The 14,482-nt window shown below is 38.0% G+C and overlaps 3 long non-coding RNA genes across 4 annotated transcripts in view; 2 read left to right on the top strand and 1 right to left on the bottom strand.

The window, feature by feature from the left end:
* Nucleotides 1–14,482, bottom strand: part of LOC108581028 — a 252,080-nt gene that overhangs the window by 13,550 nt on the left and 224,048 nt on the right. The window lies entirely within an intron of this gene.
* On the top strand, nt 1,191–5,441 carry LOC116268893. Its single transcript, XR_004176127.1, has 3 exons — nt 1,191–1,241; nt 1,537–1,578; nt 5,400–5,441. It is a non-coding gene; the product is annotated as an uncharacterized LOC116268893 (long non-coding RNA).
* The window catches only part of LOC116268892, a 114,265-nt gene continuing 105,274 nt past the window's right edge, over nt 5,492–14,482 (top strand). For both annotated transcript variants that reach the window (XR_004176123.1, XR_004176125.1), the window contains exon 1: nt 5,492–5,559. This is a non-coding gene — a long non-coding RNA (uncharacterized LOC116268892). The remainder of the gene's footprint in view (nt 5,560–14,482) is intronic.

The raw sequence follows: 14,482 nt of genomic DNA on the forward strand, positions 1-14,482 counted from the left end.
CAAATTTTAAAAATAAAATAGGACTGATCCCATTTGAATTTTTTAATAATTGCCAAAAGTAAGAAAAACTTGTTAATTCTGAAAGTTCTTGTTTAACTGAATTTTTTCTTCATTGCTAGTATAAAAATAAAAATGCTCAAATATCTCATGGCTTTAAAATAACATAGCCATAAAAATCAGTTCATTTGTTATTGTAAGCTACCATATTATCGTTTTATTTTACTTTAAATGAATAGCCAGCATTTACTGAGGTCTTACTATGTAGCAGGAGATTTGACATACATTGCCTCACAACAACCCAGTGATGCAGTTACTGTCACTGGCCTTGTGGTCTAGAGGAAGAAGTCAGCTCAGAGAAGTAAGTCAGTTGCCTAAAGCTCCACTATGAATATTTGGACCTAGGTCTTTCTCACTTTAATTTATTATGACTATTTTTTTAGAGACAGGGTCTTGCTTTGTCACCTGGGCTAGAGTGTAGTGGCATCATCATAGCTCACTGCAGCCTCAAACACCTGAGCTTAAGTGATTCTCCCACCTAAGCTTCCCAAGGCCTGCAGGTGAATGCCACCATGCCAGGCTAACTTTTTTTTATTCTTATTATTATTTGTAGAGACGGGGGAATCCTTATGTTGCCCAGGCTGGCAAATTCCTCGGCTCAAGCGACCCTCCTGCCTCGGCCTCCTAAAATGCTAGATTACAGACGTGAGCCATTACATCCAGCTTCTCTTACTTTAGAGACCACAGATTTGCCCCCCACTATCTTCTCTCACCTCTCCTGGAAAGCTCCTTGAAAAATAAACATGTTTATTACATATTCATTGCCTACCTCTTGCGCAATCAATGCATAGTGTATGCAAACTGCTTTGCTAGCTTGGGGCCTGGCACATAATACAAGTTAGTTTCTTCCATCTCTGTCCCCGCTCCCATCCCTTACAGAAGTAACAGGTTGCTAAGGTTCTGTTTTACCTCTTTTTCTTGGCACTATCACAGCTTTAAATATAAAAGATATAAAAATGACTCCAAAATCTACTTCAAATTCCAAATATCGCCTCCATATATCCACTGGCTTGTTGGGTTTCCCCATAAGGTGTCCCTCTAGCATTTCAAATTGTGTCTCAAATTGGAATATACCTGGCATAGTGATGTCACTATGAATGTAAGCTTTGTTCTAATATGTTTCTCCCCTAATAACAATGGGCATATGTGAGCCCAGGATGTAGGAACATCAGTTTCACTCAGTGGTAAGTAAAGTGTAATATTATTCTTCACCTAAAATATTCACATGGCTCATTCCCTTCTTTCTTTGAAATTTTTGATAAAATGGTTCCTCCCTAAAGAGACTACTTGGCCATCTCATCGATCACATACCTCTTGGCCCTCCTAGTCCTCCTGTCTTGCTCTATTTTTTTCTAGCACTGATCACCTACTAAGACCCTATATAATTTACTTATTTGTCATGTCTATTGTTATTGTCAATCTCACTTTACAAGAATGTCGGTTCCGCAGGGCAAAGATTTTGTTTGTTTTGTTTACCAGGTTGTCAATGCTGCCTAGAGCAGGACACACAGTTGGTACTCTGTAAGTATTTGTTCAGTGAATGAATCAATCAATGATAGCAAAACAAGCACAGCTATGTTATAGTATGCACAGAAAACATGTATGAATTGAAAATATCAATGGAAATAGTTAAATTTTTTCTATAACTTGATACACATTTTTCACTTTAAAAATTTAAAGAAAACTTCTAACACTACAAAAATGAAAATCACTATCACTTGTTTTAAATAGAAGCCAACCTTACTAAAAATTATGTAATTACTGACACAAATATTACATATGTACTCTTTAAAATAGCCATTTCACTGGGATCACACACCTCATACTTTGGGAAATATTAGTCTAAGAAATTTAAGGAGATTCTATATTAGAGATTACTAACTCCTAAACCTGGAAAGGGTTATAGAAACGATCTCATTTTAGAAATAAAGAAATAGAAGGTGAGAGGGTTTAAGTGTCTTGTTCCAAGTTAGACAGTGATGTTTAGGGGTCTGTACCACCTAATTATTCTGCTCTTCCATGACACATGTTTGCTTGTCTCTAGCAGTGTTGTGCCATTCACAATTAAGCAAATCCTCTCTGGCATTTACCTGCTTCTGAGCCTTTCTTTAACTTGAACATTTTCTTTTGCTTTCTGACTCCTTTACCCTTGCAGACCAGTTCATCCTACACTTTGTGTTTCTTTTGTAGCATTTATTCACGCTCTTTTGTATTACATTGTTCTTTTTTTTTTTTTTTTGGTACTTGTGTTATATTTCCTACTTTTCTTAAGCCTCAGTACAGTGATAGTTTTATTTTTAAACTGTCCCTCTGTGATACCTAACATTATACCTAATAGTGAGTTTGTGTTTAGTAAGATTTTTGCAAGAACTGAATTGAATCTCACTACTATTTGGGAACAAAGCACTAGAAAATGAGATGTTGGTGGTCTTTATATACTATGGGGCCCATCTGTTTGCTATTACCTGTTTCCCACCTGCTGTCATTACTAGCATAAAACTCCATCTGCTACTTCCTCTTCTCTTCCAAGCCTGACTTGGCAGTAAATCTGTCAGACTCTCCATTAGAGTTGACTAGTCAGCATTACTTTTCCTTAATGATTTTTAATAATTACTACATCTTATTTTATTTTATTTGGTTCTCAAGAGTATCCTTAAGATGTGAGTCAGGTAACTAGTACTAAAATCAGGACAAATCTGTCAAAACTGTTCTTAAAAAGCATTAATCAAGCTTTTTATGAAATTGAAGTAGAGGTTACAGATGGGAGAGTGTGACCTTGGGAAATCACTCAACGCTTCTGGTTCTCAGCATTCTCTCCTTTATGATGAGAGAATTAAGTGCGGTGTCTCTGAGATCCCTTCCAAATGTAACATCCCTGATAGCAAAGATTCATCCCTGAGAACATCCTCGATGGCATCCCCTTCACAAGTCTTTCCTGACCCCTATCCTGATCCAAATGAATCCCATCTTTCAACTTCTAAATGCTTAATTCTCACCTATGTTCCTGTCTCACTTTATCTTGTACTGCCATCAAGCTAGCTGTGCCTTACTCCATCACACTGCCTTCTCCCTCAAGTCGTGGGTTGCCGAAAGCAGTAATAATCTTTGTAACTCCCTCAAAGGTCTAGTAGAGTGTGTTACAGCTAGCACAGGCAGTACACACTGGATAAATTAATCAATGACTGAAAAAGTGTAATATCATAATAATTCTGTCCTGGAAGAAATAAAAACCAAAAATGCTACTGAACAAATCAGATAATTATAGAAATTTGAACTGGGCGTGGTGGCTCACACCTGTAATCTCAACACTTTGGGAGGCTGAGGCGGGCAGATCACTTGAGGTTTGGAATTTGAGACCAGCCTGGCCAATATGGGAAAATCCCGTGTCTACTAAAAATACAAAAATTAGCCAGGCCTGGTGGCTCATGCCTATAATCCCAGCTATTTGGGTTGCTGAGGCATGAGGATCACTTGAACCTGTGAGGCGGAGGTTGCAGTAAGCTGAGATGGCACCACTGTACTCCAGCCTGGGCAACAGAGTGAGACTTTATCTGGAAAAAAAGAAAAAAGAAAAAGAAAAAGAAAAAAGGAGAAATTTGAGCCATAGCCACCATTATGATTTTAGTCACCACGGAAGGTGACTGCAGAAAATAAATGTAATATGCAATTTAAACATAATAGCAACATATGGTGTGTTTAATATGTAAATACAGAAGCCTATATAGAAGAAGAGGCCATGTTACAGAGTGATCAGGAGTGTAGACTATAGAGGTTCTACTTGATGCCTGGCTTTCATCATGACTCTGATACTTTGTATGAGCTAGGGGAAGTTATGTGACTTTCTATCTCAAATTTATCATCTGTAACATGGAAGTATCTAGTTCTTAGAGTTACTATGTGAAAAAAATGAATGTCTGGCACATATTGAATATCTGGCACATATTAAGTGCTTAATAGATGTTTGCCATTATTTTATAATTGGTACTAAAGTATTTTAATATGCCTGTTCTTTAGCACATAAAATTGTAGTAATAACAGAAGTTTCCTCCTAGAACCACTGTGAGATTTTTCAGCGCTTATGGCTATTGAATATATTCTTGTTATATTATTGGATTCATACAAAAATATCTTAACTTAAAAATAGCTAAAAAGCGCTGAGGCATTTTAAAGATGACCTGGATTCTCATTCATCTCAAGCCACTTAATTTTCCCAGGTTGAGAATCATGCAGTATTGGCTTTTTTGAAAACTGGCAAAATAGATATTTATTTTCTAGCTAATGGATGTACATCAGGCAGAAAGTTAATGAGCGTTGTCTTAGTCTGTTTGGGCTGCTATAACAAAAAATGTCATAGACCAGGTGGCTTAAACAACACTTATTTTTCACAGTTCAGGAGGCTGGAAAGTTCAAGATCAAGGCACGGGCAGACTGGGTGTCTGGTGAGGGCCTGCTTCCTGGTTTGTAGACACAGCTGTCCTCTTGCTGTGTCCTCACATGGTGGAAGGGGTGAAGAAACTCTTTGAAGTCTCTTTTATAATGACACTGATCCCATTCAATGAGGCTCCCCACCATGAACTCCCAAAAGCCTCGCCCACAAATGCCATTATACTGGGGATTAAGTTGCAACATATAAATTTGGGGGAAACACAAGCATTCAGTTTATAGCAAGTATGAATACTTTCTGAAAGTTTCTGAAAGAAAATTCTACTATATTCTTACTTCAGCAACATTTTCACTTTTGAGCCAACCAAATCATTTTCCAAACTCTGTCATTTAATGTTAATTCTGTGAAGTTGAAGTTAGTGATTAGGGCATGAGCTTTGTGATCAGACAGAACAGAGGTCACATCCTGGCTCCACCACTTTCTAGGCACATGAAATTGAACACGTTACTTCACCTTTCTAACCTCAGCTTTTCCATCTATGATACAAGCATAATAACAGTTCCTTACTCACAGGTTGTCGTAAGGATTAAGAAAGATCACATAGATGGCATCATTGTGTGGCAGAGAATAAACGATCAATACATGGTATAGCTATTATTATTTCTGATGATATACACTTGCCATTATGTCTGCAAAATGGTCAATTTTAAGTCCATTTCAGAATACTGCATTTCACAATGAAGTTCCAGGTTTCCACAATACCAACTGATTGAACAATCAGAGGACTTTTTTTGTGAAAGGCAAAATTTTGCTTGAGCAGTAAGTAGTCTTTTTCACAAGGTTTTACACATGCCGGAATAGTGATATTACCACAATGAGTCTCAATATCATCTCTCTTGTTGATGAAAGACTGACAGTTCACATAATTGTTGCCTTAAATACAGACTTATACTTTCAGGGTAACAGGGAAAAGAACGTCCTATTCTGGCAAGGATATGAGGGTGTTCTTGAAGCAAGTGTATCTTCAACATCTTGTCCAGCTGAAGGAATATAAACTTTGACAGCATCTCCACCTGACAGCATCTAGAATTGAAGGGGCTGCTTCAGGGTTGGTACAGGTAATTACATCACCCTCTTCTGCACCCTAGCCCCTTGCCTCTTTTTTGGCTTCTCACTCCACTGACCACTGCAGGATCAAGCCTGGGAAAGCACATGAAAAATTCACCAGTGCAGAACAATCCAATCATACAACAAGGTGACATTTTAGGTAACTTAAACTATAAGAATTGCCTCCCAAGAAACAGGAAATTATATCTGAAGTAGTTTAAGGAAAAAAATAGTTTCAGGTTGGAGTGCAGTGGTGTAATTTCAGCTCACTGTAATCTCCACCTCCTGGATTCAAGCGATTCTCTTGCCTCAGCCTCCCCAGTAGCTGGGATTACAGGAAAAAATAGTTTTATAAGATTTTTTTGGAGGTAGCTTGATGTTTTAATATAATGAAGTGCTACAGTAAAAAAAAAAAATTGCAGATTTAGTAATGAGCATAGAAACAGCTTCTTGAGTGATGCTCTAATTCACGACATGCCACTGACAACTCACTGAGCTGTGTATGCATATCTTTTCATTTCTGCACGGAAGTTATGCTCAGGAGCTCAAAAGCTGTTTTAAAATGCCAGGCTTCCAGGTGCTGTTCTCCTAAGACATGGCAGACCTATAATTTCTTCATATATTTACATAAATGGCTCCTGTGAATGGGGGAAGTCTTTATGAGGCTAACGTTATCATAAACTTCTATTATGAAACAACTCATTACCCATTATAAGCCCCTGTCACCCGGTCTGTGTATAGAGAAGGAGAGGAGAGAGAAAAGTCATTAAAGAAAAATGAAATTGCTGAAAAAAATGGAGCAGGAGACATTTGCCTAACTCTATAAATCAAAGGTAGTGGAGTATAACTTTATCTCATTCTTATTAGGTCATTAAGCCAGAAAAAGCTGAGGAGCACTAAGAACCTTGGTACTTAAAATGCTATAACCATTTAGTGCTCTCTCTCTCTCTCTCTCTCTGTCTCTCTCTCAGGGAGCAGGCTTTGTGATTTCTCTCCCTCCCTCCCTCCATCTTTCTCTGTCTTCCTCTGTTCCTCGTGTGAAAAACTCTATTATTCAAAGGACAAAAGGAAACCTGTTTGAGGAAAAAAAATTATTTCTCTTTCTAACCCATTATTCTTTTACAGTTATGAAAGCTATCATATGATCGTTGTATTACATAGTAACATTGAGTAGTATAAGGACTCTAACAGAGCCTGGGCAACATGGCAAAACTCTGTCTCTACCAAAAGCACAAAAATTAGCTGGGTATGGTGGCACGTGCCTATAGTCCCCGCTACCTGAGAGACTGAGGTGGCAGGACTGCTTGAGCCTGGGAAGTAGAGGCTGCAGTGAGCTGTGATTGTGCCACTGCACTCCAGCCCAGGCAACAGAGTGAGATCCTGTCTCAAACAAAACAAAACACAACAAAACCAACACTCTAATAGATATCTCGTCAAGCAGTTTCTTTGATTATAAGTATCTTCTAGACTGGATAATTAGATTTTCTTTATTGAAAAGCTATTTCTATCCATCACCGTACATCAAGCTGTATAAAAATGAATTGATTTGAAACTGTGTTTGTAAACTGAGTTTATTTAAGGATTCTGAGAAATTAGATTTGGGAGGACAGCTTGCAGAACTCTTTCATCAAAGGACAAGGAATCCTGGAGAAAAAGCACATTGTAAGAGGAGAGGCGGGGTCCATAAAGTGACCTCTAGGAAAATGGGCTACAGCACCAGTGTGGAAATGATTTTCAGACAAGATGGTACTTGATTCTCAGGTTTTCATTTTCCCAGCACCCATGGACTCACTTCCTGAGAGCAGCCTCCTCGAGTCCACAATTTAATCAGTGCTTTCTCTATTATTCTTCCATATAGCATCCGCAGTCTTCCTTCCTAGTAAAATACACATTTGTTGATGTGTTTACCAGCTAATGGTTGTTTCTTCTACTTGACTATAGGCTCTGTTAAGTTCAGCCTAAAGCTGCCTCCTTACATATTTTAAGTTCAACCTAAGGGTTTCTTTGTACATCATGAACTATAATAAGTGGAAGTATAAACAGACTGTAGCCCGCACTTGTGCCAATCACTGAGTTTTAGCCAATCAAATGTAGCCAACTGTTCAAACCGTGTTCAAATGAGGCAAACGCCAAGTTGCAACCAATCCAGCTGTTTCTGTACCTCACTTCTGTTCTCTATATGCCACTTTCCATTTTTTGTCCATAAATCTTCTTCCACACATGGATGCACTGGAGTCCCTGAGCCTACTCTGGCTGGGAAGGCCACCCAATTCGTGAATTGTTCATTGCTCAATTAAACCCCTTTCAATTTAATTCAGCTGAAGTTTTTCTTTTATCAGTTCCAAGAGGCCAGGCACCATGTCTGTCTTGCTGTCTACTTTTTTCCTAATACCTCGTTCATATATTTGTTGAATGAATGAGCAGATGAATGCATAAGTACTAGGGAAAGGGAAGCTTCAATAGAAAGAATAAAGGACAAAAAATCAGGTACCTTAAGAGTGAAAAAACAACTCCTCTGTTAGTTTCAGACATTAATAAGAGGAGGACATGGCATTTAGTGCAGATATATATACACTAGTCCCCACTGATTCAAGTTTAGCTTTTGGTGCTTTCTATTATTCATGGTCAAAAACAGTCTAAAAATGTTAAATGGAAAAATTCCAAAAATAAGCAACTCATAAATTTTAAACTGTGTGCTGTTCTCCATCCTGCTTGGGATGTGAATCATCTCTTTTTCCAGTGTTTTCATGCTATACATGCCACCAGCCCATTAGTCACTTAGTAACCATCTCAGTTATTAGATCAACCATTGCATTATCACAGTGCTCGTGTTCAAGCAACCCTTATTTTACTTAATAATGGCCCCAAAGTGCAAGAGTTGTGATGCTAGCAATTCAGATAGGCCAACGAGAAGCTGTAAAGTGCTTCCTTTAAGTGGAAAGGTGAAAGTTCTCGACTTAATGAGGAAAGAAACAAAATCAAATGCAGAGGTTGCTAAGATCTATAGTAAGAACAAATCTTCTATACAGGAAATTGTAAAGAAGGAAAAAGAAATTTGTACTAGTTTTGCTGATGTACCTCAAACTGCAAAAATTTATCACAGTGTATGATAAGGGCTTAGTTAAGATGAAAAAGGCATTAAATTTGTAGGTGGAAGCCATGAACAGAAATGTGTTCCAGTGGATGGCAACTGGGTTCTGTCCCATCCAAGATTTCAGGCATCCACTGGGGGGTCTTGGAATGTATCCTCTGCAGATAAGGGGTGGCCACTATATCTTGGGCACTAAGCATCAGGAACATTTTTCCAGACATCAGATGCCACCACCAGCAGCAAAGATCCTGTTGCTGGAAAAGGGGAGGAGAGGAAGACATAGCTACACTTGGGCTGCTAATAGGAATAGGATACAGCAATGAAGGAGACAAAGGAAAACAGCAGAGAAGATTGTTTTTAGAGTTCATATGAGATGCCCCAAGAAACTCTCAGAACCATCTGGAAAATTTTTTAGAAAAGCTCAAATTTAACACTTATAAATTTATTTTGAGATTTTACAATCAGCCTGAAAAATGTTAACTGACATATTGCTAAGAGAGAAAAGCAGCTTATAGATGAGTACATATACATTAATGCCTCCATGTGTATGTTCATGTTGGAAAAGACATAAGTTTTTTTTTTCTCGTTTCCTTGAAAGAAAGACTTCAGGACAGAAATTCCTTACAAATACTCATAGTATTAAATAGTTATTTTTGAGAAGTGAGATTATAGGTGATTTTAAGATACATGTATATCTTTATCTGTATTTTTTTTATTTTCCCTTCATTGCATAAGGAGTCCTTATAAACATTTCAAGAGTTTTAAAGATGTGCTTTCTTTTGAAAACGGATAAGAAAGGAAAAACAAATCATGTTTACTTCAGTTGATTTACTTGAGGAATGGAGAAGAAAAAGTAAAAGAGCCCAGAGTCACTTACAAAAGCAGGGACATGATGGCCAAGCAAGACAACACCACAGCATAGTTCCTGCTTCCTGCATTCTTTCCTGCATGTGAGCAGTTCCACTCTCAGCTCAGCTATGAGATGTGAAGCCAGTCTAGATTTGGGTTTTTTGACTCTTGGTGTGGTCTCTGCTCCATTTCACAGAGAGAATAAATAAGAATATCAGCAATTCACTGAGAAGCCATTGCCCCCATTTTTGTGTTTTCTCTTTCCCTATAAGACCTTTCTTCCATTGACACAATTGAGGGCAATTTTGAGAGATATTGGGATCCCTGGCATAGAACCTTTGGCAGTGTGCCCTGATAGACTCTCTTTGGTCAGAATTTTGTTGCAAGTTTCATAGAATAGTCTAATTTATATGCACTAAAACACCTAAAAACATTCAAGAGAAAAGAATAATAATAATTTAAAAACCACACCGAAACACCTGAAATATTGTTGCATGTTGCCATTCACCCTCATCCTGATACTATTTTGTCAGATTTATCTGCCTTAGTTGCTGCCTTCCTCTCTCATGTCTCCTATTTAGGCAGAAAATAAAGGGTTTCTGGGGAAATAAAAGTAAATACGGTAAATGGAAAATGGAATTGGATAATGAATGATAATATGTAGCCTTCTAACTAGGTTAGGTGGGAATGGTTCCTTTAAAACATCATCTTCCATGTGGGACCTGCAGGCACCTCTTTGCCTTTGTTTAAGGCAGCCCTTCTGCCTGTAATGTGCTCCTGTGGTTGGCCTGGTTGCTCTTTCCCATCTATCCAAAGAGGAGCAGACATCTGCCAGCTTTCGATTATGCCCTGAGGAATCTGTTGCAACAAAGGAGTAACAATTTGAAGGACTGAAAAGTAAAGACAATGACCTAACAGTTCTCAGGACAGGAAAAGCTGAAGATTAACGGCTTTCTCCTATTACCCCTTCTAATTTTGGCTTTATATTCAGTTATCTTAGTCTTAGTGTCATAATTAAACAACAACAGCCACCATAGCAAACAAGGATTGCCAACTCCCCAAAACAAAGAGTAAACCTTTCTTGAGTACCCATTCTTTACTATGCTTGGTTCTGGACTAGAGATGAATGATTTCAGATCTTTGATGGCAAGGCTTTGGGCCTTTTAAAATACAAACTGATGAGTCACAGAAATAAATGAAGTTGGCTTTACTGAAAGTAGTTTTTACATCAGATGCTCTGTTTCTCACCATGCCCTGTGGCCTTCTTCTGAATATTTCCTCTGCCTACAAAGTGGCTTAACATCCATACGCATGACAGTGTGTCCTCTGTTGATAAGTTATGTAGTAATGTTTGCCCCCCGCTGTAATAGTTGAAGACCTAAAAAGCAAACAACAAAAACTATCAGTTACTGTGGAGAAGAAGATGGGGAAAATTAAAAATGTATTCAGAGAATGGTGAGGCATATATAGACCACATCTGTAATAGTCCATTTTCAAGCTGCTAATAAAGATACACCTGAGAATGGGTAATTTATAACGAAAAAGAGGTTTCATTGACTCCCAGTTCCACATGGCTCGGAAGGCCTCAAAATCATGGTGGAAGACACAGGAAGAGCAACAGGACATCTTACATGGTGGCGGGCAAAGAGAGACAATGAAAGTCAAGCAAAAAGGGAAACCCCTTGTAAAATCATCAGATCTTGTAAGACTTATTCATTACCACGAGAACAGTATGGAGGAAACCACCACCATGATTCAATTATGTCTCACCGGGTCCCTCCCACAACACGTGGGAATTATGGGAGCTACAATTCAAGATGACATTTGGGTGGGGACACAGTCAAGCCATATCGACACACACAGAGGGATTCTGGGGTAACTTTAAGTAGACTGCATAAATCCTTCCTCTCCCTAGCCCACTCAAAATAATCCCAGGCAGAAATAAGCATTCCAATTTTGTTAATCCTATAGTACTTTGGTCTTGTGCCAGAAACATGACTGTAAACAATAATACTCAGTGTTAGAGTTAGATGTGCTCTTGCTAATGACTTCAGGTTCAGCGCAAGCTCCTCCACTAGGAAATTTCTCATTCATCTTGCTGTTCACAACTCCTTGCCTAGTTTCTGGTACTTAAAAAGCTTTAATAAACAATCATGAACGATAGTGAGCAAAAAAAAAAAAAAAAGTAACTTTCACTGTCACATTGTTAACTAATGTTAGAATTAAGACTGGAACTACATCTCTGATCCTTCCACACATAATCTCACAGATAGGTGTCATCTCCTGAAAGTGCAACTTTCATCATGTCATTTCCCACTTTAATGTCAAACAAACAAAACCTAAATGGCTCCCAATCACCCAGAGAACTCTGGACTCCTATCAAATCTGCTCAACCCCAGTCTCCTCCTGCTTCCTCCCATTTCATTAACCAAAAATTCAGGAGTCTTTCTCAATTCCTCTCTTTCCCTTCTAACCTTCATGAACAAGTCCTATCAGATCTGCCTTCAAAATATATCCAAAATCTGTTTCTTTGCTCCACTTCCTATCTTCCTTGTCCAAGGTACCAGCACCTCTCATTTAGCTATGAAAATATCCTTTTTGTTAATTACCAAAAACTAGTCTTTCTGCTTCTAGCCTTGCCCATCTCAAATCTATTTTTCACATACAGCAGTAGAATGAACTTTAAAACAAAATCTGTCGATCATATCCTATCACATCCCTGATTAAAACCTTCCATTGCATTTAGGGAAACACACAAACTCATTACCATGGCCTAAGAGACCTTCTGTAAACTGATCCGCTGTCTACCTCACTTGACCTCATCATTCCAACTGTCCTTCCCCCTTGATCATTATTCTCCAGTCATACAACCACTTCCCACTTTACAGCCTGTTTCCTCTCCCTGGAACTCCTTATGGATGCTTGCTTCTTGTCATCAGAGTCTCAGTCTAAATGTCACTCAGAGAGGTCTTCCCTGACCACATATGAGCCCCATGAATCCTGTGATCTCAATCACTGTCCACTGTTTTATCTTCATAGCTCTTACCACCACCTGATATTTTCTTGTTGATTTTTTCTCTCTACCCGTTTGTCTTGTTTAATGCTGAGTTTTCATTGCTCCAAACAGCTCCTGACACATAATGAATCCTTAGTAAGTATTCACTGAATGAAAAAATGAATGAGGTCCAAATAACTTGACTGGCCAGTCAGAGCCTTCTGTTAAGATACCAAATTATTTTTCTGGCTACTACTCCCCTTTCACAACCATGTGTTTCCAGCCAAATTTCACAGTTTGTTTCCTCTACACTCAGTATTTCTGAGAACAGCTCAATGATTGAAGGGTAGGCAGAATGAATTCAGGGCAAACCCAGCTAAAATGTGAAGTAGGTCACATTGGCCTTTAAGTTCTCTATTTAAATCTCTCTTCACTCTCCATGCCCACCATGAGATGTCACCTTTTTGGGGGACTTTGTAAATTTATTTATTCCCTAGATGCTCATGACTATAAACAACACAGATAGCCAGGTCGTTGACACACAATTTTATTTACATTTCACTTCGGTTGGGCAAGTGCCTTATAATGATCTGGAGATTTGGTATTTCTACCCAGGAAAAAAAAGTTAATAAAATTTCACTTTTCTAATTAAAGCAAATTATGTTATTTTCACTATCTGACATGCCTTAGGGACAGACATTTTTAAAGGAGAAGGCTGTCTTACTCTCTATGCCAGCCCCACATTTCTAGACCAATTTGCTGTTTGGATGTTAGTCTTCCTGGCATCTCAATAAGGATGTCTCTGTACAGAGTAGCTAGATAAGACATGGTTCCCCACTCATGTTACTGTGGTTCAGCAGCCAGGTGGGACAGAACTGCATGGTTAAGCTGAATATTTCTCTTTTACCAACACATAATTCAGAACAGTATTATCTTTCCAATATTCATAAAATATAAGACAATTGGGTAACTTTATCAAAAAGACTTAATATCTTTAGTGTCAAAATTCTCATTTAATTCATCACCTTTGTTTCTTTGCATAATCTTTCTGACTATATAAATAGGTACCATATTGAGGTGTCATATCTAGAACCTAGAACAGTATCTGGCACATTACAGTGCATAGACTTCTACTTAAGAAAAAGATTTGTTGAATAAATAATTTCCTTTGAAAATATTTTGAGAAAAGAAATTGATACTAAGGTTTTCATTCTAAAAAGCAGATCTACTTAGCAGTTCAATAATCTAAAGCATTTACTTCTGAAATGCTGAATGTATACATACAGCCTTCAAATAAACAACATGCTCTCCTATTGAAAATTCATTTGTCATGTTCTGATTTTGGCTAATTCTAAGAAATCTGGTGAATCACTACTCTTGGTAAGACAGAAAATATAGCAGCTCTTCGCGCTGTAAAATCTTAGTTCAAATTTAATCAAACAGTGTCTCTATACTTACATATATGAATAAACTTTCAAAAAATCCAAATCCAAATCTGGGTGTTAGATATTTGTTCCCTTGGAAAAGATGTTCCCTATACTTAAGGTAAGAGCACATCTTGATAATTTATCACTTATCATAAGTTTTCTCCCTTTCAGCCCAGATACCACCTCTCCAAATGTGGTAAAATCAATTGCATATTGTTTGAATTTCAGGGCACTCCTGACGTAGAGGATTTATTGCATCCCGAGTAGCCCACCTCTCTATGAATGCAGCAGATTTAGTTCCGAGTCAGTAAGAAAGAAAATTTGATAATTTAAAAAATGTACCTACTTGGGAAAAAAAGAAAAAACATTTTAGGTTGATAAGTGTTATATAATTGATTGCCAACTGTAAAATGTAATGTTGATAATTGTCAAGGTTCCAATATTGTGTACATGCCTTTCTACACATTTTTATTTTATGTCCAGAGCCTTCATTGAGACCATCTGGCAACACTCACTTCCTTTGCCTTTTTTCCGTCAGTAATAAATTGTGCTGCTTCTCGTTTCCTCAGCCA

This window comes from Papio anubis, chromosome 9, assembly GCF_008728515.1.
Source record: "Papio anubis isolate 15944 chromosome 9, Panubis1.0, whole genome shotgun sequence".
Classification (NCBI taxonomy): domain Eukaryota; kingdom Metazoa; phylum Chordata; class Mammalia; order Primates; family Cercopithecidae; genus Papio; species Papio anubis.